This window comes from Bubalus bubalis, chromosome 15 (genome assembly GCF_019923935.1).
Source record: "Bubalus bubalis isolate 160015118507 breed Murrah chromosome 15, NDDB_SH_1, whole genome shotgun sequence".
NCBI lineage: Eukaryota > Metazoa > Chordata > Mammalia > Artiodactyla > Bovidae > Bubalus > Bubalus bubalis.
In genome coordinates this window covers 61884578-61908158 of record NC_059171.1, presented here as the reverse complement: position 1 = coordinate 61908158, position 23581 = coordinate 61884578, and the positions used below count along the sequence as shown (strand labels likewise).

At 41.0% G+C, this 23581-nt stretch overlaps 1 protein-coding gene and 1 pseudogene across 2 annotated transcripts in view; one reads left to right on the top strand and one right to left on the bottom strand.

Moving 5' to 3' along the window:
• The window catches only part of SNTG1 (syntrophin gamma 1), a 402149-nt gene that overhangs the window by 10354 nt on the left and 368214 nt on the right, over positions 1-23581 (top strand). The window lies entirely within an intron of this gene.
• Positions 4004-4644, bottom strand: LOC123329492 (annotated as a pseudogene).

Sequence of the window (23581 nt, the reverse complement as noted above, 5' to 3'; positions counted from 1 at the left end):
AGGAAAGCTGAGCATGGAAGAATTGATGCTTTCGAACCATGGTGCTAGAAAAGACTCTTGAGAGTCCCTCGGGCAGCAAAGAGATCAAACCAGTCAATCCTATAGGAAATCAACCCTGAATATTCATTGGAAGGACTGCTGCTGAAGGTCTAATACTTTGGCTGCCTGATACAAAGAGCCAACTCACTGGAAAAGACCTTGTTGCTGGGAAAGATTGAGGGCAGGAGGAGAAAAGGGAGACAGAGGATGAGATGGTTAGATAGCATCACTGGCACAATGGATAGAAGCTTGATAGTGAAGGACAAGGAAGCCTGGCGTGCTGCAGTTCATGGTGTTGCAAAGAGTTGGAAACGACTTAGTGACTGAATGCAACACCTACTCTAGTATTAATGTAGTGACCATGGCTATTTTTGTCCTTGTCTTTTTGACTAATGGAGTAATTACTTTATGCCAGTTATAAAACTCAATGACCTCAGTGTAGATGGCCGGTCAACACAGCTCTGTGGTGAGAACACTTCTGGTGTTTCTTAGTAGTTGCAGTGATTCTACTTGGCTGCTTACTCTTGTGTTCTGTCACTATTCCAATATCCTTTGGGAACCTTTGTCCTTGTACCTCTAGGTCATCTTCTGGGCAGTATATGCATACAAATTACATACTGTCCTACCCACTAAATCACAGGTGTCCTACATTTTTCGGGCAACTGTCAACAGTATTGATGGGTGTTGATACATTGGTCATGCTTATGAATGTATAAAACTGTTTTGAGAAATAAGCAATTCTATTACATAGAATTCAGTGTGTCTTTCTTCCAGTGAAAATGAAATTTCTTTAAATCATATCCATACTTAATTTTTCTGAAGTTTTCTTTTTTTTGGTTATGTATAAAAGCAGTAAATCATAAAATAATCAGTTAAATGGAGCCTAGAAATAATTTGGTCTGCCCAGGAGGCTCAGATGGTAAAGAATCTGCCTCCCAGTATGGGAGACCTGGTTCAATCCCTGGGTTGGGAAGATCCCTTGGGGAAGGAAATGGGTACCCACTCCAGTATTCTTGCCTAGAGAATTCCATGGATAGAGGAACCTGATGGGTTACAGTCCATGGGGTTGCCAAGAGTTGGACACAACTGAGCATCTGAATAACAGCAACAGAAATCATTTACATTATTTTTACAAGCATATAATTCACCCCACTAGGCTATTTTCTCCTGAGCAGAATTAACCAAACTCCAAATGAAATGCGCTCTCTTCCTTCCACGTGTGTCTCCAGAATATTTGCATGCGAGCTACACTTCAATGTGCTTAGCTTTGCCAAATCACTGAGCTTTTTCAAGTTTATCAAGGATACACATTAAGAGATTGGATGACACACCAGTGGGTAGAAGTCCTGGGCATGAATCTGAGACTATGTTATCAATATACCTATTCTTAATGAACATAGAAGTTGACCGCTTGGAACAAAGCCGAAATGTGACAAAAAAAAAGTGTTTGGCATCTGATGAATTACTTAGCATCTCTTTTCGTAAAGAATAAAAGCTCTCTGGCTCCCAACAAAGAGTTTGTGAGCTGTATGGCAGTGTTTTGAACAAGAAGATCATTTATAAAAGCAGTCTTTATATTTAGGAAATAATTAGGGATGCAGCTGCAGGTTTTAATGACTTTTAATAAAGCCTGTTATAAAGTGAATTAGCAATAAATGCTTAGCAGAATGATACTGAATCAGGACATGATAGAACATTATTAGATCTGTTTATTGGATTGTTAAGGCAATATATGTTTATGTAATACCAGTTTTGTCATTTTCTAGGATATTTTGAAGGAAAGTTCAAGATGGGTTACATTTTAATGAATGGGAGGAGTATATCAACTAGCTCTGATAAACCAGTAAATGTTTTCATTTATAACTAACTGATAAAGTGAAAAATCTGAAAGCTTCTTAAATTTCTGCAATATTTAGAATTGTAGAACAATATTCATGTTGAAGATACAGTATTCCGATCACTTAAAATATTTGAGTCTTTCATAAGGAAAGTTGAATGTACTTTGTAGAAAATAATACTTTGTTAGAAATAATCTGTGCTCAAAGCTTGCTTGGTTGGCATTGCCAAAATCTAAATTTCAATGTCAAGTGCTCAGAATACTGATGAGTAGATGCACATACAGCTCATAACTCATCAGTTCCTGTTTGCCCAAGTATTTTCAGGCCACCTGAGCATGCAGAATGATACAAGGTAGATTCCTTTTAAGGATCAAGTGTTGTCTCTGACCTCAAGGAGGCCGGAGTCTAATGAGGCAAAGCAAGGGTACCTGGAGTCATGAAGTCCCTGGAAGACAGAGCTGGAGATATACTCACTGATCAGCAGCTTAGGAAGCTGACCCTCAGAACATTCTGGAAATTTGCAAAAAGGTTCAAATTTGGCTCATGGCTGAATCAACATAGAACCATAAATTATGGTTTAATCAGTGATGATGATCCAAGGATGGTAAAGGAAGATCAAATACTGTTTATGACTCCTCCCGGAACTATCCTTCAGAGTAAATGAGCAACCCAGGATGATGAGAAGCTAGAAAAGATGTAAGTCTTAAAGTCTCAAGCAGGTGAGATTGAATGTCCATTGGAGACGCTGCTAGCATAGTGATGCTGTATTTGAATAATCACCTTTTTAACTTCTTATTTATTTTTAAATAATTACACACACAAAGGAAATGGCAGAGATATTTCTTGTGAAGTCTTCCCCCAGCTTTCCCCAGGGGTAAGATCTTAAATCATTATAGTAACGCACCACGACCAGACATTGATATTGCCACAGTACTGTTAAACAGATTACAAATTTTATTTACAGCTCATTTTTTAAAAAATGAATGAATCAGATTTTAATCACCTGGCTTTGTTAAACCCACAAGATCAAGTTCACAGCTTTTTCTAGTCTGTTTTCCCTAACCACATGACCTAATGTATTTTCTGAAACCTTTGGTGTTTTAAGAAAAACATATTCCACCTTTCGTTTTGCAACCCCAGAGCTAACATTGATTTCCCTAACATTCCCTGTAAATGGCCTGTAAATTGCCAGTGTTCAACCTCAAAGAGATACTGCTGGAATGCAGCTAAACTACAGTCTCAAAGACCTCCAGAATAGTTTAAAAAAAAGAAAAAAATAGTTATTAAAGAAGATACCTTCCAGTGTTCCCTGGAGAGGTTCTTCCTGAATGTTCTACTCACTGAAATCTTCCCTCTGGAAACTGGAATATTCCATTCCTTCTGTCACACGTTCTTTGGTGCTTAGACAGTGTTGCACAGATGGGTCTGAGCCGTGTTTCCATAGGCAACCTATGGGGTCCATACCCACACCAGGCCAGCAGCAGTTCTCAGCCCGTGTGCCCTGAGCCAGTTGAGAGCCATGGCAGAGTGAAGACTCATGACGTGCACTACGGAGTGCCTAGAAAAGCAAAACTAAAGGGTTTCATTTGCTGTATTTCCCACTCTTCCTCTGAAAAGTTTCCCTTTGGTGATCAGTTCCCCTTGAGCTGACCCCTCCAGCCCTGGAAGTAACACAGGTACTGAGGCATCTGCTGCCTCGTGTTTGCATGCTTTCCCACCAAGTCTGCTCCTTAGTGTTACTATTTTGGCAGAGATGTCTGGTATTCAGAGACAGAAGAGCGATCTTCCCTTATTTTGAGGGTATGAATTGTGACAACACAGCTCTGCCATCTCAGGTAACAAACTCTAAGAAATAAAAGTTTCTCCACAGTAATACTAATGCAAAAGTCTCAGGATATGATCAGTGTCAATGGCCTATATAGGGAATTCCTTTGTTGTTCAGTTGCTCAGTCATGTCCAGCTCTTTGCCATCTCATGAACTGGAGCACACCAGGCTTCCCTGTGCATCACCAACTCCTGGAGCTTGCTCAGACTCATGTCCATCGAGTTGGTGATACCATCTAACCATCTCATCCTCTGCCACCCCCTTCTCTTCCTGCCTTCAGTCTTATATTAGATGGACCACCTTAATGATCCAAGAGTGTTTCAGTCCTCTCTGCTGCTGGCAGATGGGACTGCTCTGAGTGGCAGGTTTCTGCTGATCCGGTGCTATGATTTGCTCCAGCCAAAGAGCTTAGAATGCTAAAGCCTTGGTTCCTCTCATTCTTCACCACTACCAGCCACTGGCATTCGAGGCTTGAACAGTTTGCTTTACTCCTGTAGTTCTTGGAACTCATTCTCTTCAGGCAACGTTTCTACTAAGTTTTACCAATTCAAACCCATGTTTGACCACTTGAGCTTTCTGTCGATTTACACTATTTTCAGGCACTATTGCAAACCAAGATCATCGGGTAACCACTATTCTGCCAGTGGAAGCCAGGAGGAAACACTATCAAGACCAGATTTTTGTGTGCTGTTGAAGTAAACCACAAATGCTTGGACAGACTGCAGTCTCTGTGATGATGAAAAATTTGTGTGGTCCCACACACAGAATGATATCTGCTGAGTACTGTTTATTATCAATGGTCTGGGGATAAAACCTCATGGCTTCATTGGCAGTCACCTCCACAGTAAGACCTTCTATTCCAAGAATATGTTGTATTAGCTGGTCTGTGGATAAGGTAGAGGAGCAGCTAGTGATGAGTGTGTGGGGAACACCAACAGCCATAGCTTGTTCATCCATTTTCATCTGAACTCATTTGCGTGTGTGTAGTTCTATATAATATACCCTGTGTGTTGATTTGTATCACTATTATCACAATCAAGACAGTTCTTTTTAATGTCTGCAATAGAAATTCCTCACCTAACCCTTAACACTGTGACCACTCCTCACTGCCCTAGAGACACTCATCCATACTCCAGCTCTAGAATTTTGTCTTTTTTGAGAATGTTATATTAATAAGATTGTGTAGTCTGTGATCTTTTGAGATGACGTTTGCTTTTCCATTCAGCATAACGAGATCTACCCAGGTCGCTGCTCATGTTAGGTGTTTATCTCTTTTAATTTCTGAGCAGTATTTCATGGTGCACTTGCACCAGCTTTTTGGCCATGTACTATGTGAAGAGTATTTGGGTTGTTTCCAGTTTGGGGCTTCTATGGATGTTATGAACATCCACATAGAAGTAGTTTGTTATGTAGTAATATATAAACTGAATATATCTATATAAGTTCACTTGAACGCCTAACAGGATATATTAATAGTATTTCGAAGGCAGGCCATAAGCAAAGGATTTGAAACAAGTAATACTGTTTAAAACTCTGGCTTTCCACTGATAAATGATGACAGTTTTGTACTCATTACTTTTGCTTTGTGAGCACTGGTTTCTAATATGTAATAGGTGTAAAACAGTATTTTCTCTAAGGCAATGCAGAATCTTAAACCATTCATTAATGGTCCCACATAATTATTGATTTTTAAAGAAGAGATTTTAGTTAATGTCATGTTTACTTGATTTTGTAAACACAGAATGGATTGTAGACCTAAATGTAAAACACGAAACTATAAAACTCCTACAGGACAACACAGGAGAAAATCTAGGTGATCCTAAGTATGGTGCTGACTTTCTAGATACATGAACAAAGGCACGATCCATTAAACAAAATAATTGAGAAGTTGGACTTCTCTAAAACTAAAGACCTCTCCTCTGTGAAAGACAACATCAAGAGACTATGAAGGCAAGTCACAGATTGGGAGGACTTATTTTCAAAAGACATATCTGATAAAGGACTCTGATCCAAAATATGTGAAGAACTCTTAAAGCTCAACAATAAACAAAATGATCAACTCAATTACAAAAATGGACCAAAGATCTAAACAGAGACATCACCAAGGATGATATACAGTTGTCAAATAAGCATATGAAAAGATGTTCCACATTTAGGACTAGTCCAGTGCTGTAAAGTTTGAGGGAAGCAAAAATTAGTCTAGATTTGTGGTTAATAAAACTGGCCAAGGAGTTCTGAGACTTTTGAAAGTACAGATTCTAGACCCTATTCCAGATTTGCTAAATCCTGTGATTCATGGGGTCGCAAAGAGTCGGACATGACTGAGCGACTGAACTGAATCTCATCTCTGGAATGAAAGAGTGCGTGTACCCTTGTGTGTGCGCACATGTGCATGTATATGCATGCACCTGCATGTACATGTACATGTATATGCATGTGAAGTACACATATGCTCAAGCACACATGTCTATATGTGACATGTATGTATAAGTGTTCATGCACACACACACGCCTGTACACATGCATGCCTGTACATGTGTATATGCTCACGAATGTGCACATGTGCCTGTACATATGTGCTGCATGTATGTGTACATGTGCACACGTGTGCCTGTACACATATGCATGTATGTGCAAGTGTACAGGTATATGTGTTCACACACATGTCTGTATATGTGTTCATGTACATGTATATGTACACACACGGGTCTGTGCATATGTGTGTACGTGTGCACATGTGCCTCTACATGTGTGAACATGTGTGTACATATGTTCATGTACAAGTGTGTATCTGTATCATGCATGTGTCTGTATGTGTGTGTATGTATGAGAGACAGACAGAACTCTGGGGTATTCGAATGTCATCTTCTGAAATGAAATGTCTGAAGAGCATCCTAATGAAATGAGGAACTAGAAGCATTCCCTCAGAGACTCCTCCATATCATTTCCCTTACTAAAGGCATTTGAAGTCATAATTCCCTTCTTGGTGTTGGGCATGGGCAGGTAGAGTTGTGCAAGTGGAGATGTTGGGTCACTGGAAGAATGTGTCCCCATGACGAGGGGAAGCTCAGCCAAGAAGGAATCGTCACAGTAGAGGAGGTGGATCTGTCTAAAGACATACCAGTCCTGCGTTCCTAGTCCACTGGAGACAGAGGCCGAGGCATTGAACCAAGGAGTGAGCACCCAGCTTGGATGCAGTCACTGTGGCCTCTCTGTGGTGCACCTGTCAGGATTCTTTGTTGTCCACCCACAGCTCTGGCCCAGTGGACTCAAGCTAGCATCCTCACACCTCTGCCAACATAAAACCCAACACTGCAGTGCACCAGAGCCTGGCAGGCACCCTAGTTTCTGGTCTTTACAGTTTATGTCCTCATCTTAATTTTCCATTCATTTTTCCTACTGGATCATGATACACGGTTGTACCATCTCAGGTTTTTAAATACCCTACTTCAGTTCCCCTGATTTTTCAATGGATATGGATGACAATGAACTTTGGCATTCACAGTTTTAAGGAACTAATTGATAATATGAAAAGGAACCCAATGAAAACCAATTAAAGTTGAAATTAAAAATGTCTCTAAACAATGAATATTATCCTAATTGGAATGAATTGTATGAACTAAGTTGGCAGTGGCTGATGTTGTTTCTGAAATGCAAGAATCTTGAGGTCAGAGCAACCTAATGGATGTAATTGAAAGGCTTCATGCAAGGGTAAGGGCCATTAGCAGGGTTGGCCAAAATCGTGTCAACCAAATTGATAATTATTTAAAATAAATTTAAAAATTGATTTAAGCAAAAGGAAGGTTTTCCTTTATTTTTATATGTGGCTTTCTTAATTATTTGCAGTGAAAAATTCAGGTTGCTGAAAGCATCAAAACTACTTTGGGTATTTATTAGTATGAATTAATTTTAGAGTGAACTTAATATTCTTAGAAGAATTATTATGCAACCTGCAATTTTAGAGAATTGTAGAAGTATCATTCATGTTTAGTAATTTAAATATAAATTGCCAATCGGTTGAAGTGAATTTTTCAGTATCTTGATTATGGTGATATTAAATACACACAGCTTGTTGTATGTCAGTCATCCTTACAAAGGCTGTTACAATTAATTTCATCTGTTTCTTTGTAGTTTGGAAAGGTGACTCTTAGGAAATTTGAGATGATCGACGTGGCTTGTATTACATTCTTGTTGGAGAGTGCTGGCTGAGGGCTTTATCTTTCAGGAACTGTGGGAACAAAAGGTTCATGAAGCATCATCCCCAGGGTCCAGGGAGCTATGTCCAGAAGTATGTCCAGAAGATGGAAAGTGTGGGAAGAGGGCTTGGGCTTTTTCAACAAATAGAAGACTTGAGAAGCCACAGCTAAAAGCGTTTATGAAAATAGCCACCAAGTGCAGGGACGTTGTTAGACCTGGATTTCCCATCTCTGTTTGGAGTTGTTCTGCTCTTGGCGACACTGTCATCTCTCCCCCTCCCTCTTTTGCATCACCTCCCCTCTTCTTTCTGGATCCTCCGCTTCTCATCCTCCGTCCGAGTCCACAGCCTGTTTCTCTGCTTCCTTTCGTATCCTGCCAGGGAGCCATCTTGTTTTAAAAATTGAAGTATGGCTGATTCTCAGTGTTGTGTTTGTTTCATGTGTACAGCAAAGTGAATCAATGTTATACATAGACATGTATCCACTCTTTTTTTTTTACTCTTTCCCCATATAGACCATTAATCAGAGCACTGAGTAGAGTTGCCTGTGCTATACAATAGGTTCTCATTAGTTACCTATTTTATACACAGTATCAATAGTGTATATGTGTCAATTCATATGTCCCAGTTCATCCCACACCACTTTACCCCTTGGTGTCCATGTGTTTGTTATCTCTGTCTGTGTCTCTATTGTTGTTCAGTTGCTAAGTCGTGCCCGACTCTTTGTGACCCCATGGACTGCAGCACACCAGGCTCCTCTGTCCACCATTATCTCCCAGAGTTTGCTCAAACTCATGTCCATAGACTCATCTGTACTAGTGTTCTAGATTCCACATGTGTGTGTTAATATCTGATATTTGCTCTTCTCTTTCTGACTTACTTCACTCTGTATGACAGGCTCTAAGTCCATGTCTGTGCAAGTCATTGGTCTTCACTCTTGTTTGTATTGATCTTTGAATCTGCTTCTCTCCTCCATGGCTGTACCTGCGCCCTCCTCACTGGCCGCCAGACTCCTTCCAAATACATGCCACTTTCAGGTCGATTTTCTCAAGCAGAAACCCCATTGTTCCCATGCCCTTGCTTACTACCTGCCCTGGTGCACACAGAGTGACTCCTCAGCCGGATTTGCCAAGCTGTTCACAAGCTGCCCACCTGTCTTTAGTCCCGTGTGTGGTCCTTCCCAGGGGTGTGATCCAGTACCATGGGATCAGCTCAGCACATGCTGAACACTCTGCAGGCCATAGCTCATTTAACCTGTGTAGGGAAATTGTAAGGCAAGTAGCAACTGTAATCTTCATTTTATACATGAAGAAACAGGATGCATGTTCAGATCCTCAGGATGGAAACCTGATTCACTATCATGATTCACATTATATTTGCACCATCCGGCCAGACTTCACATCTAGAGGGCTCCTCCCTCCATTTCTCCCCTTCTTCCATTATTTTCTTGGACTTTATGGTAGGACTGTAATTAATTATACTACTTACTATCAGTCAGTGACTCAGCCAGAAGCTGTGATGATTGATAGGTAATTTGAAGGGAGTTTAATAAATGGGTTATTTACAAAGTGTGGGTGGGGCTTGGGGAAAGAGCAGGCACATCGGGCATCCTCCTGAGGTGCCCAAAGAGGTAAAGGATGGAGGGCAGGGATCCCACCTGGCCCCAGAGAAGGGACCATATGAAAGAGCCACCTGCCATGACCTGCTTTCTTTAGAAGGCATTTTGCCACCCCAAGGACTCGACTGGCAGAGACTTGAGAACAAACACCCCCAGACACTTTTCCACAGCCCCCATTTCTTGCTGGCCCCTTCAAGCAGAAACTAGAGGAAGAGAGATATAGTCTATGCAGGTCCACCTCCTGTGGCCAGAAGTGATGAAGAATACAGGTCAAAGAGTTTTTAAAGATGGGAATAGCCCTATAAAATAGGTGACATTTTGTGTGTTTTAAATTTATGCTATAATCCTGTTCTCTTATGAATTACTTTCTCCAGTGTATGCAAAGATACCATTATGTTGTTTATGTCCTTGTAAAGTTCAGTACTCCTAATGGTAAAGAATCCACCTGCAATGCAGGAGACTCCGGTTTGATCCCTGGGTCAGGAAGATCCCCTGGAGGAGGAAATGGCAACCTACCCCAGTATTCTTGCCTGGAAAATTCCATAAACAGTGGAACCTGGTGGGCTGCTGTTCATGGGGTCACCAAGAGTTGGACATAACAGCAATGAACACTTTACAGTTTAAGTGCTGCATAGTATTCCTACTAGTGAGCTACTGCATTAACGTACCTGTCTACTAGTGGACTACTGTATTACACCCGCCTATATGTACTAGTGAACAAGTGCAGTAACCTGTTTACCTACTAGTGAACTGTCTGCCAGTGAACGACAGTGAACTTCTGCATCACACCCAGATTGCTTCCAGTGACCAGATTCTGTGGGCAGTAGTGGGGTAGAGCCTTTCTGTATGTCTCCTATTGACTTATGGGTTTGCTGGGTCAGAAGGTTTGCACATTTTCAATTACATTAAATAAGGTCAGACTATTTTTGTTTGAATTTTTCCTCTCTTCACTTGTGTGTGAGGACTTCCACTTTCGTACACTCTGAATATCCTTTGTCATATGCCAGTCTTTAATTTTGCTCTTCTTTTGGGTAAAAATTAATAAGTTGATATTTAAATTAGTATTTCTATTATTACTAGTAAATTCTAGAATCTTTTCAAATTTTTCAGCCATTAAGATCCCATCTGTAAATTGTCTGTTTATAGGCAGATGCTAATAAGTAGTTTAATTGAATGAAAATGACCTTAGTATTCATCTAATCACAGCCTTTTAAGAGCCCTTTGCCACTGACCACTTAGTAGAGACGCAGTAAATTTTCATTTAATAAAATGCAATGTACCGCATTTTATTTTCTGTACATCTAATTTCTGCCATTTGCCTTTTGAGTTGGCTCAGTAACCATAGGTAACAAGTCATGAAATGACTCTTTTAAGCTGTCAGTCAATAGGCTTTTAAAACACACAGACTGACAACTTATTCTCTGGCTGTTTCCTGTGCCCCATCCACCCCCAGTTCTCCTAGTCTGCCAAGTGCGTTGGGTTTCAGAGGAAATTCTGAGCACAGGGCCTGTTTGGGAAGACAGCAGCTACTCAGAGGACCTGCTGTATGAGGGCTGTGCTGGAGAGATGCAGGCTGCCTCCCCAGACCGTCCTGATCTGACGTGTCAGGAGGGAGCCTCCTGAGCCAGTGATCTTGGACTGATACACACAATTTAATGAACTTGAATTGGTGAAACCAGGGGTCTTTGATGGACCGATATTTAACGCACTGTTGGGACCACCCTGGGCATTTAGAGTCTAGAACATTACCTAGATGGAATTCAGCAATAAACTGCCCCTTGGTGGCGTATATCTGAGTGAACACCTATCTTTCTAAGACAGCTCTTCACCCAATGTTCCTCTGCATTCCAGGAACTATTATTACTGCTTTTCCTGAAATGGTAAAACTGAAGAACAAGATTACCTTCTAGAGCTAAGAGTTATAGACCATCACTCAGGGTAAAAGGTGTGAATGTGGGAGCGTCCCCTGCCACCCCCTTGCCACCTCAGAAGGCTTGAGCCAACGTTGCTATGTGTCTGAGGGACACTATTCTGTCCAACTTGTAGAATTATAATCCTTGCCTCTGTCACCCCATCACCCATGTTTTTCAAATGTCACCGTGAACCCCACATTAACTATGTCTTATTTGGATGGAAATATCTCTATGTTTCTTTCCAAATTATGTTGCATGCTATATTTTTCTATTAAAATGAGTTTTTTCCCTAGACAAACTTTTGCATCACTCAATGTAGCACATTTGAATTATGTTTCCATAAATATTTTTAAAGCAATCACGTAAGTTTAACTGCTTAGTTTTTGTTATCATATTAATTTAGCTAAGGCATTATAGGGACTTCCATGGTGTCTCAGATGGTAGAGCTTCTGTCTAGAATGCGGGAGACCTGGGTTCAATCCCTGGGTCAGGAAGAATCCCTGGAGAAGGAAATGGCAACCCACTCCAGTACTCTTGCCTGGAAAATCCCATGGATGGAGGAGCTTGGTGCAGGCTACTGTCCATGGGGTCGCAAAGAGTCAGGCAGGACTGAGCGACTTCACTTTCACTTTCAATGCATTTATTAATATTTTTTAAAAGTTTTAAAAATTAAAGCAGGAAAATTTAATTTCACAAGGTCTCTGAAGCATATCAAAAAGTTATAATGTAAATGTAGAGTTAAGAAATTATTGAAAACATCTATTTCTGCTTTATTGACTATGCCAAAGCCTTTGACTGTGTGGATCACAATAAACTGTGGAAAGTTCTGAAAGAGATGGGAATACCAGACCACCTGACATTCCTCTTGAGAAATTTGTATGCAGGTCAGGAAGCAACAGTTAGAACTGGACATGGAACAACAGACTGGTTCCAAATAGAAAAAGGAGTACGTCAAGGCTGTATATTGTCACCCTGCTTATTTAACTTATATGCAGAGTACATCATGAGAAACGCTGGACTGGAAGAAACACAAGCTGGAATCAAGATTGCCGGGAGAAATATCAATAACCTCAGATATGCAGATGACACCACCCTTATGGCAGAAAGTGAAGAGGAACTCAAAAGCCTCTTGATGAAAGTGAAAGAGGAGAGTGAAAAAGTTGGCTTAAAGCTCAGCATTCAGAAAACGAAGATCATGGCATCGGTCCCATCACTTCAGGGGCGATAGACAGGGAAACAGTGGAAACAGTGTCAGACTTTATTTTGGGGGGCTCCAAAATCACTGCAGATGGTGACTTCAGCCATGAAATTAAAAGATGCTTACTCCTTGGAAGAAAAGTTATGGCCAGCCTAGATAGCATATTCAAAAGCAGAGACATTACTTTGCCAATAAAGGTTCATCTAGTCAAGGCTATGGTTTTTCCAGTGGTCATGTATGGATGTGAGAGTTGGACTATGAAGAAGGCTGAGTGCCGAAGAATTGATGCTTTTGAACTGTGGTGTTGGAGAAGACTCTTGAGAGTCCCTTGGACTGCAAGGAGATCCAACCAGTCCAATCTGAAGGAGATCAGCCCTGGGATTTCTTTGGAATGAATGATGCTAAAGCTGAAACTCCAGTACTTTGGCCACATCATGCGAAGAATTGACTCATTGGAAAAGACTCTGATACTGGGAGGGATTGGGGGCAGGAAGAGAAGAGGATGACAGAGGATGAGATGGCTGGATGGCATCACTGACTCGATGGACGTGAGTTTGAGTGAACTCCGGGAGTTGGTGATGGACAAGGAGGCCTGGTGTGCTGCAATTCATGGGGTTGCAAAGAGTCGGACACGACTGAGCGACTAAACTGAACTGAACGGCTTAAAATTTATGTATTATAATTTTGGTGTTTACTGTTTAGTAATTTAAAAAGTGATCTTTCTAAATGTCCCCTCCCAAATTATTTCAGCAGTCACTCTATCCATAGTTCATGCATCTCCAGATTCTTGTCTGATTTAACCTAGTTCCAGATCTTCTCAGGGTCCCAATTCTGACACACATTACATTTCACAACTACTTCACTGGGGAAAGAATATCTCCTCAAATGGTTAAACAGGGTATCAGGTTTGACTTTGCAGAGTTCTCTGTGGGCCGTGAGTCTAGAATTCTGTTTTAAGGATTAATGGAATTTATACTCGTTATTCTATAATCAGTAGACCCTGTGTTAAGAAGAAGTAATTGGAGAAAAGACATTTGTGTCAGTTTCATAATATATGTTCGTAATTCTTTAATCTGAATATTCACTACTGTTTATTACTGTGTTTGTCACAAAGTTCCCCAATAAAACATTAATTGACATGAAATTTGCTCTCGTGGTGTGATGAATATTCTGAATATATATTTAATTATTATGTATTTAGTGCTCAGCTTAAGACACCATCCATTCAGTTCATCTTTTGTCTTTGGACTTACAATGTTCAGAGCAGTGTCCTAGTTTTGCCAAGTTACTTTGGTGCTGAAATGCACACACATTCCTAGGTACATAGGTTGGTAGGATCTGTGGTTAAGGACTCGCATCTGACTGGAGGACCCTTCTGAGGTGTCCCTGGCAGGTCAGCGTCGCCCCTGTGCTCTGCTGAGCACCTGGAGACAATAGAGAAGTTTTATTTTCAGGGGTATACATTCTGTTATAGGACTGCTCCAAATGTTTGAGCATCCACTTCACTGACTCTCAGTGGTCTTGTTAATCGGCTCTTCCCTCAGTAATGCTCACTGGGGACGTAGTGACACACAACCTGACTCCAGCAAGCATTTAGCTCACATCCCTGAGTCTGCAGGTGACCCATGTCCAACTCACTGTGCTGGGCTCAGCCTTGCTCTGGACTCAGGTAAGGGTAGGTCTTGTTGCACATGTGTGCTGTGCCTTCTGGGTCCTGTTCTCATACTGATGAGTGGAGCATGCCAGGCTGGCAAGGACACAGGCTCGCTCATGGCCTCTGTGGCATCAGGTCACGAGCATCCACTCCCAGCAAATAGCCCCATCCAGCCCAATGTGAGTGGAGCAGGAGGCCAAGTACTTCCTCAACAATAATTCAAAAGATCATTCCTTTTAAATCTCATCTCTGCATGAAAGCGGGTCATTATAAGCTTCCCCTTTCACTGCAGATACAGTAGCTGAAAATCAGAAAGATTAAATGTCCCACCCTGGTGACAGCAAGGAGAAAGGCCAGCAGGCTCATCCAGGCTAATTGAGTCCAAAGTTGCTGTCTTTGCATTATTCCCATGGCTTCTCTCTGGCTCAGCATCCAGACCATAAGTACATCAATTTGAAAGAAAACTTCATACTCCCCTTAAGATTTCTCTTTTCCAAACACGCTACTGTTCCTCCCAGTTATCAGAATCTTTTAATTTTCCAGATGAATTCCAGCTGCTAAACACTGCGATCACCATTATTTCATACTCACAATCACATTAAAATCTGCTACCACCACTAGACAAAATATTTAAAATAATTTTATAGATAAGATAAATCAATATATGTCTGACCAGTTTAGGCCTCAATAGGAAACTTTGAATAAAATCTCGAAAACTCTGGGAGGTGTGTGGTTGTGGAATATATATATATATATATATATCCTAAGAACTTTAGTCCTTTCTGAATTTTACTTGGGTTCTGGGAAATTATTTTATAAAGTGTTTAAAAAATACTCACTTTAAAGTGGTGGTGGTAGCTTTTACTTTATAGAATTCCAGAGGAAGAGATTTCAGGGTTTCTTTTTATTTATTCATAAAATAGAAAAGAGAATATTTCTTAGTGAAAAAGGGAAAGAGAGGCTTACTAGTAAATAAAGTCTCACAGTGCGTTTCTGTAGTCAGACTGGGCCTTCAAATGTAATCTGAGTCTGCTCAATCTTATGAAAATCTTCTGTTCCCTGACACAGTGCCTCCTTTAATCTGGACAGGATCTAAACTATGAAAAGATGAACTTTATATCTGTGTTAGATAATTCTTAGGAGATGTAACCTTTAGTTGAATTCAAATTTTGTGTGAATTGCATACCATTTTAAAATCTTTTCTTAAAATGAACATGCCCATAAATGTTCATATTTTCATTTTTTATATTAACATCTTCAGTATATGGGCTTCCCAGGTGGCACTAGTGGTAAAGAACCTGTCTGCTAATACAGGAGATGCAAAAGATTCGGGTTTGATCCCTGGGTCGGGAAGATCCCCTGCAGAAGGGCATGACAACCCACTCTAGTATTCTTGTCTGGAGAATTCTATGGACAGAGGAGCCTGGTGCACTACAGTTTAAAGGGTTGGACATGACTGAGCGACTAAACACACAAACGCATAATACTCAAAATATATGTTTAACACATTTACTAAAATTAAGTACTCCTTGATTGTTGCACAAGATTAACAGGAGACTAAAAGCCTGTCCTCGGTACAGCTATAAATTATCCTCAGTGAGCGTTACAGGCACAAACAGGACTGGAGGGGAGGCTAGGCTTGGATGTGGCTCAGAACTACTGTGTCCCCAGAGCAGGGCCCTTCCTCAGTGTCCCCACTGCTGCTGCTGCTAAGTCGCTTCAGTCGTGTCCGACTCTGTGTGACCCCATAGACGGCAGCCCACCAGGCTCCCCCGTCCCTGGGATTCTCTAGGCAAGAACACTGGAGTGGGTTGCCATTTCCTTCTCCAATGCATGAAAGTGGAAAGTGAAAGTGAAGTCGCTCAGTCGTGTCCGACTCTTAGCGATCCCATGGACTGCAGCCTACCAGGCTCCTCCGTCCATGGGATTTTCCAGGCAAGAGTACTGGAGTGGGTTGCCGTTGCCTTCTCCACAGTGTCCCCACACTTGGAAGTAAAAAAAGTCATAATAGTAATAAGACGTCTAGAATTTGAAATGACACAAATGAACTAAACATTTATGTGAGTGTCTGTCCTGTGGAGGCTTTGTGAGTCTTATCCTTCTATAAGCACCATAATTCATATGTTCTCTGAAATAAAAAACTAGGGATATTAATACAAAAAGGTACAATATTATCCAGTGTTTGATATTTTCTAGTACATCTTTATATTCCTAATATGTATGTTAAAAAGTTCTTTAGAAGTCATTCTAAATATGAATATAACTATGTAATGCTTGGATTTATACCTTAACTAGAATTGGCATAAATATTTATGCTACTTTTGTCTCTTTGTATTTCAGTGTATGAAATATGATCACAACATTTGCCTTTAAAATACTTCATAGAACATGAAAAAAACAGAAATAACTGGCAATGGGAAATTTGATCTTATTCCATATTTACAAAATTACAAGAAGAAATAATTCCCCAAATATCTATTTTATCTCTTTAAAGTATTTTGGACATTATGAAAAGGCTTCTTAGAATCCTAAAATGATAACTAGAAAAAATAAGCTAATTCATTATTTCATTTAAGCTGTGGTACATATACACAATGGAGTATTACTCAGCCATTAAAAAGAATACATTTGAATCAGTTCTAATGAGGTGGATGAAACTGGAGCCTATTATACAGAGTGAAGTAAGCCAGAAAGAAAAACACCAATACAGTATACTAACGCATATATATGGAATTTAGAAAGATGGTAACAATAACCCTGTGTACGAGACAGCAAAAGAGACACTGATGTATAGAACAGTCTTATGGACTCTGTGGGAGAGGGAGAGGGTGGGAAGATTTGGGAGAATGGCATTGAAACATGTAAAATATCATGTATGAAATGAGTTGCCAGTCCAGGTTCGATGCACGATACTGGATGCTTGGGGCTGGTGCACTGGGACGACCCAGAGGGATGGAATGGGGAGGGAGGAGGGAGGGGGGTTCAGGATGGGGAACACATGTATACCTGTGGCGGATTCATTTTGATATTTGGCAAAACTAATACAGTTATGTAAAGTTTAAAAATAAAATAAAATTTAAAAAAAAAACAAAAAACTTAATAGCCCATATAAACAATTAAACCAGGAAATAACAACAATATAGTGATTTTTTTTTTAAAGTTTTGACCAAAAGTTCGATGCATTATTCCTTAATCTAGGAATGCCCTTTTGCAATTATTTGGTCCTTGTGATACTCAGTTTCTTCTTTTTTAAAAAGTATTTATTTTTTTATATTTGGTTGTGCTGGGTCTTTGTTGCTACGGGGGCTACTCTCTAGCTGCGATGCATGGGCTTCTCACTGCGGTGGCTTCTCTTATTGGCGGAGCATGGGCTCTAGAGCACATGGGCTTAGTGGTTGTGGCTCCCAGGCTCTAGAGCACAGGCTCAGGTGGTAGCTCACAAGGCTTAGTTGCCTTGTGTCATGTGGGATCTTCCTGGATCAGGGATCCAACCTGTGTCTCCTGCGTTGGCCAGCAGATTCTTTACCACTGAGCCATCAGGGAAGCCTGACACTCAATTTCTTAATCAGTAAATTAGAAATGATGTTTCTGATGATACCCATCCAAGGCCTCTATAAATTTGAGATAAGGGGCTTCCCTGATGCCTCAGCAATAAAGAATCCTCCTGCCAATGCAGGAGATGAGGGTTTGATCCTGAATTGGGGAAGATTCCCTGGAGAAGGAAATGGCAACCCATTACAATAATCCTGCCAGGAAAATCCTATGGACACAAGAGCCTGGCAGGCTACAGTCCATGGGGTCACAAAGAATCAGACATGACTTACCAACTGAAAAAAAAAAAAAAGTGTGAAAGCACCTGGAAAACTTTAGCGCACTGGCAAAACCATCACCACCACTGACACATCATCTTTATCAGGAGAGTAAGTAAACCCAGAGGTTAGCTCCCCATGCTGTCTTTTTAATGAAAAGGATATATTTTGCTTTCTCCAATGATAAACTTGATCATGTGGTAAATGTCTGGACAGTTGGTTTTGATTTGGCATGGAGAAAATCTTTCAGTTTTCACCCTCACTGTCTGCCAAGTGTGGGTTTTACCCAATGCTTCCCAGGCTTCATTCATTTCTCAGAGCTCAATGGCAAGTGACTCTCTCCCGGGGTTCCAGAAAATATTGTCACTGTTTTGAAACTGTGCATTTCTCCAGCTGTGAGAAGCTCACATCATACTTTTTCTTAATATTAAGTGATATAAATCTGCTGTCTAAACGATGCCAAAACTCTTTTTTCCCCTTTGATTACTCATCAAACCCTTATAATCTTAGGGTTATCAGATCATGTTGAGTTTATCTACTCAGACACTTTCATTTTTGAGGATAGTGAAATTGAGACCAAGAAAGTTGTCTTAATTGCCATCTTACACAGCTAATTAGTAGTCAAAGTAAGACTATAAATTAGATTGCTGACATCTAGTTCATCCTACTATTATGTGATATTTTACTAGTGAAATGAGAAATAAAATAATCAGTGAAGTAAGAAATAAAATAATAATAAATAACGTAAAAATAATAAGTGTAATTAACTGAATGCTTGCTATATCCAGGCTTTAAATACACCATCTAAATGGGTTCTCCCAAACTTTAATGGCAGGTATAATTGCCGGTTTCACTGCTGGCCACATCCAGGCAGAGAGGAAATCCACTGACCATGGTCACGTGAGCAGGAAGTGGCAGCAACTGTCATTGGAAAGTGCAGATCTTTATTAATAGCCATGTGAATTCTTGAGGCCATTTGTGAACATAGGAAGTGGAGACAGGAGCATTCAGTAAAAACATCACCTGGAATGAATATTTTGCTTGTTGTGTTAAGAGAATAATTGGAACTGAGTGGCTCTCAAGACAACTTCAGAGTCTAGAGAAAGGTTCCCACCAGCAAGACCGCTTTACACTTGTCATCATGAACAGAATTTTCTTACAGCAAACTATTGCTTGTCTTCATTAAACTACTGTAGACTGTCCCTTGCCATGAAGAATAAAACAGAACCCAGAGCAAACTCAGACTCATTCCACAGAGCTTCCCAGAGCAGGGGAAATTCTAGCAGTGGGCGATGCTGGGTTAGTGGTAAGTGAGGGGAGGGAAGACTTCCTCCAGCAGTGAGAAGGGGAGAGGAGGACCCGTCCTGCACAAACAGTGGGCGAGATGTCCACAGGAGAACAACTCTCACACGTGGGAGGCGGGAAGGATCTCAGCTTGTCCAGCGAACCAGAGGTTGCTGTGGCCTTGGCTTAGGGGTGAGGGTGATGGTTTAGGATGAGGTGGGGAGACAGGCAGGTGAGGGGTGTAGTTCATCCAGTGTTGTTATTGCTGTTTTGATCAGTGATGTCTAAGAGGTGCCTGACCTGGGAGGGCAGAGAGGTGGGGTCAAGCACAGCTGATGCCACTGCAGGGTCCAGGTCACCATCAGATGACTGGGCTTGGATCATAAACCATGCATGGGCAGGTGGCGAGTGTGTTGTTGGTGTTGAGTACAGTACTTGACAGACTTGATTCAAGCACTGAGAATAAAGAAGGGATCAAGGAGAAATTCTTAGGGATTTTCCTTGGCCAACCAGCTGGTTGATTCCATTTGCTAAGAATACCTTGGTTAGGAACACGTGTTGGATGGTTCAGTGGGAGGACAGCCAGTCGTGGTGGGAGGACATCGAGTTCTCAGTGTCAGGCTTATTCCTGTTAATAAAATCACTTCCTTCTAGATGGAGGTGTCAGTGAATGGGCGGATACAAGAGGCTGGAGCCAAGAGGAGTCTAAACTTGATGTGCATGGCCAGAAGCTTATCAGGGGATTTCATCCATGAGAATGGATGAGATGACCAATGGTGCCAAGGAACCAGAAGTCTAGGAGGAGCCTGAAGGGCTCCAGCATTAGCAGGAGAAACCAGCAGGGAGACCATGTCTGTCAAGGTCCCGACAGCAACACGTGGTGGATCAAATTGGAAGAGTTTACCCTCTGGGGGACCAACAGTCAATGAGTCACTGCTCCTCACCTTGGGGATGGCAGACCAGTGGGCAGGAATCACAGCTGTACAGGGCACTCCTGTCTTCCCTTGATATGCCTGTTGTACAAATCCGCTGGAAGCTGGAGGTCCAGAGCCTGTGGATGGCAGCTCAGGCAGGACAGTGCCCCACGGGGGAGAGAGAGGGGTGGGCATGGAGAACAGCAGGGTTTAAATCAGGGGGATGGAGCCTGCCTGCTCTTTCCTCATCTCTAATGGTATAAAGTGCAGGGGAAATGTGGAAGTTATCTGCTTTCTTATCTCCCCAGGGTATGGTGAGAATTAAATTACTTTAGATGCTGGAGACTGCCTTGAAAATTTGAAGCCTTACATAGTGGTTAGTACTTGTTGTTGCTGAGGCCAGGTCTCCCACTGAGGGAAGGAAAACATGGCCTGGGTCACAGAAATGAATGCAGTTTTGTGGAAGCTCAGTTCATTTCTTGAAAAAATCAGATCCCTGAACAAAAAAGACTATTACAGCACCTGGGTAGGAAAACTGAAATTATTTTAAGTGGCAGCTACAATTTTCTGCTTTTTTCTCCCCCTTTATTTCTCAGGTACTTCTAGTATATTTCTAATAAAAATTTTCTGTGATTAACAAAGAGGTAGAAATGCAAGCATCGTAGTGTATTTTTACTATATTTCTTCAGTGACGAAGTTTAAGGATTGAAATCACTTGCTGTGTTTTCTGTTACAGTCCAAGTCTGGGAGTAGAAGATAAATGTGATAAATGTGAAGAAGAAATGCTATGAGAGTGGCTTGATAGAAATAATTGCAATAATTTAACATCTATTTTCATTTGATTTTCACCCCACTAACAATTGGTATTAGATGGGTAATTTTTAAAAGAAATCCAGCTGGGAAAGTGTGTGGAGAAAAGGGAACTTTCTTACACTGTTGGTGGGAATGCAAACTAGTACAGCCACTATGGAGAACAGTGTGGAAATTCCTTAAAAAACTGGAAATAGAATTGCCATATGACCTGGCAATCCCACTGCTGGGTATACACACCAAGGAAACCAGAATTGAAAGAGACACATGTACTCCAGTGTTCATGGCAGCACTCTTTACAATAGCCAGGACATGGAAGCAACCTAGATGTCCATCACCAGATGAATGGATAAGAAAGCTGTGGTATACATACACAATGGAATATTACTCAGCTATTAAAAAGAATGCATTTGATTTAGTTCTGATGAGGTGGATGAAACTGGAGCCTATTATACAGAGTGAAGTAAGTTAGAAAGAAAAACACCAATACAGTAGATTAACACATATATATGGAATCTAGAAAAATGGTAACGATGACTCTCTATGTGAGACAGCAAAAGAGACACAGATGTAAAGAACAGACTTTTGGACTCCTTATTGCCAAAGTCAGACTTAAATTGAAGAAAGTAGGGAAAACCACTAGACCATTCAGGTATGACCTAAATCAAATCCCTTATGATTATACAGTGGAGGTGAGAAATAGATTTAAGGGCCTAGATCTGATAGATAGAGAGCCTGATGAACTATGAAATGAGGTTCATGACTTATACAGGAGACAAGGATCAAGACCATCCCCATGGAAAAGAAATGCAAAAAAGCAAAATGGCTGTCTGGGGAGGCCTTACAAATAGCTGTGAAAAGAAGAGAAGTGAAAAGCAAAGGAGAAAAGGAAAGATATAAACATCTGAATGCAGAGTTCCAAAGAATAGCAAGAAGAGATAAGAAAGCCTTCTTCAGCGATCAATGCAAAGAGATAGAGGAAAACAACAGAATGGGAAAGACTAGGGATCTCTTCAAGAAAATCAGAGATACCAAAGGAACATTTCATGCAAAGATGAGCTCGATAAAGGACAGAAATGGTATGGACCTAACAGAAGCAGAAGATATTAAGAAGAGATGGCAAGAATACACAGAAGAACTGTACAAAAAAGATCTTCACCACCCAGATAATCACAATGGTGTGATCACTGACCTAGAGCCAGACATCCTGGAATGTGAAGTCAAGTGGGCCTTAGAAAGCATCACTATGAACAAAGCTAGTGGAGGTGATGGAATTCCAGTTGAGCTATTTCAAATCCTGAAAGATGATGCTGTGAAAGTGCTGCACTTAATATGCCAGCAAATTTGGAAAACTCAGCAGTGGCCACAGGACTGGAAAAGGTCCGTTTTCATTCCAATCCCAAAGAAAGGCAATGCCAAAGAATGCTCAAACTACTGCACAATGGCACTCATCTCACATGCCAGTAAAGTAATGCTCAAAATTCTCCAAGCCAGGCTTCAGCAATATGTGAACTGTGAACTTCCTGATGTTCAAGCTGGTTTTAGAAAAGGCAGAGGAACCAGAGATCAAATTGCCAACATCTGCTGGATCATGGAAAAAGCAAGAGAGCTCCAGAAAAACATCTGTTTCTGCTTTATTGACTATGCCAAAGCCTTTGACTGTGTGGATCACAATAAACTGTGGAAAGTTCTGAAAGAGATGGGAATACCAGACCACCTGACATTCCTCTTGAGAAATTTGTATGCAGGTCAGGAAGCAACAGTTAGAACTGGACATGGAACAACATACTGGTTCCAAATAGAAAAAGGAGTTCGTCAAAGGTGTATATTGTCACCCTGTTTATTTAACTTATATGCAGAGTACACCATGAGAAACGCTGGGCTGGAAGAAGTACAAACTGGAATCAAGATTGCTGGGAGAAATATCAATAACCTCAGATATGCAGATGACACCACCCTTATGGCAGAAAGTGAAGAGGAACTCAAAAGCCTCTTGATGAAAGTGAAAGAGGAGAGTGAAAAAATTGGCTTAAAGCTCAGTATTCAGAAAACGAAGATCATGGCATCCGGTCCCACCACTTGACGGGAAATGGATGGGGAAACAGTGTCAGACTTTATTTTTCTGGGCTCCAAATCACTACAGATGGTGACTTCAGCCATGAAATTAAAAGATGCTTACTCCTTGGAAGGAAAGTTATGACCAACCTAGATAGCATATTCAAAAGCAGAGACATTACTTTGCCAACAAAGGTCCGTCTAGTCAAGGCTATGGTTTTTCCTGTGGTCATGTATGGATGTGAGAGTTGGACTGTGAAGAAGGCTGAGCGCCAAAGAACTGATGCTTTTGAACTGTGGTGTTGGAGAAGACTCTTGAGAGTCCCTTGGACTGCAAGGAGATCCAACCAGTCCATTCTGAAGGAGATCAGCCCTGGGATTTCTTTGGAAGGAATGATGCCAAAGCTGAAACTCCAGTCCTTTGGCCAC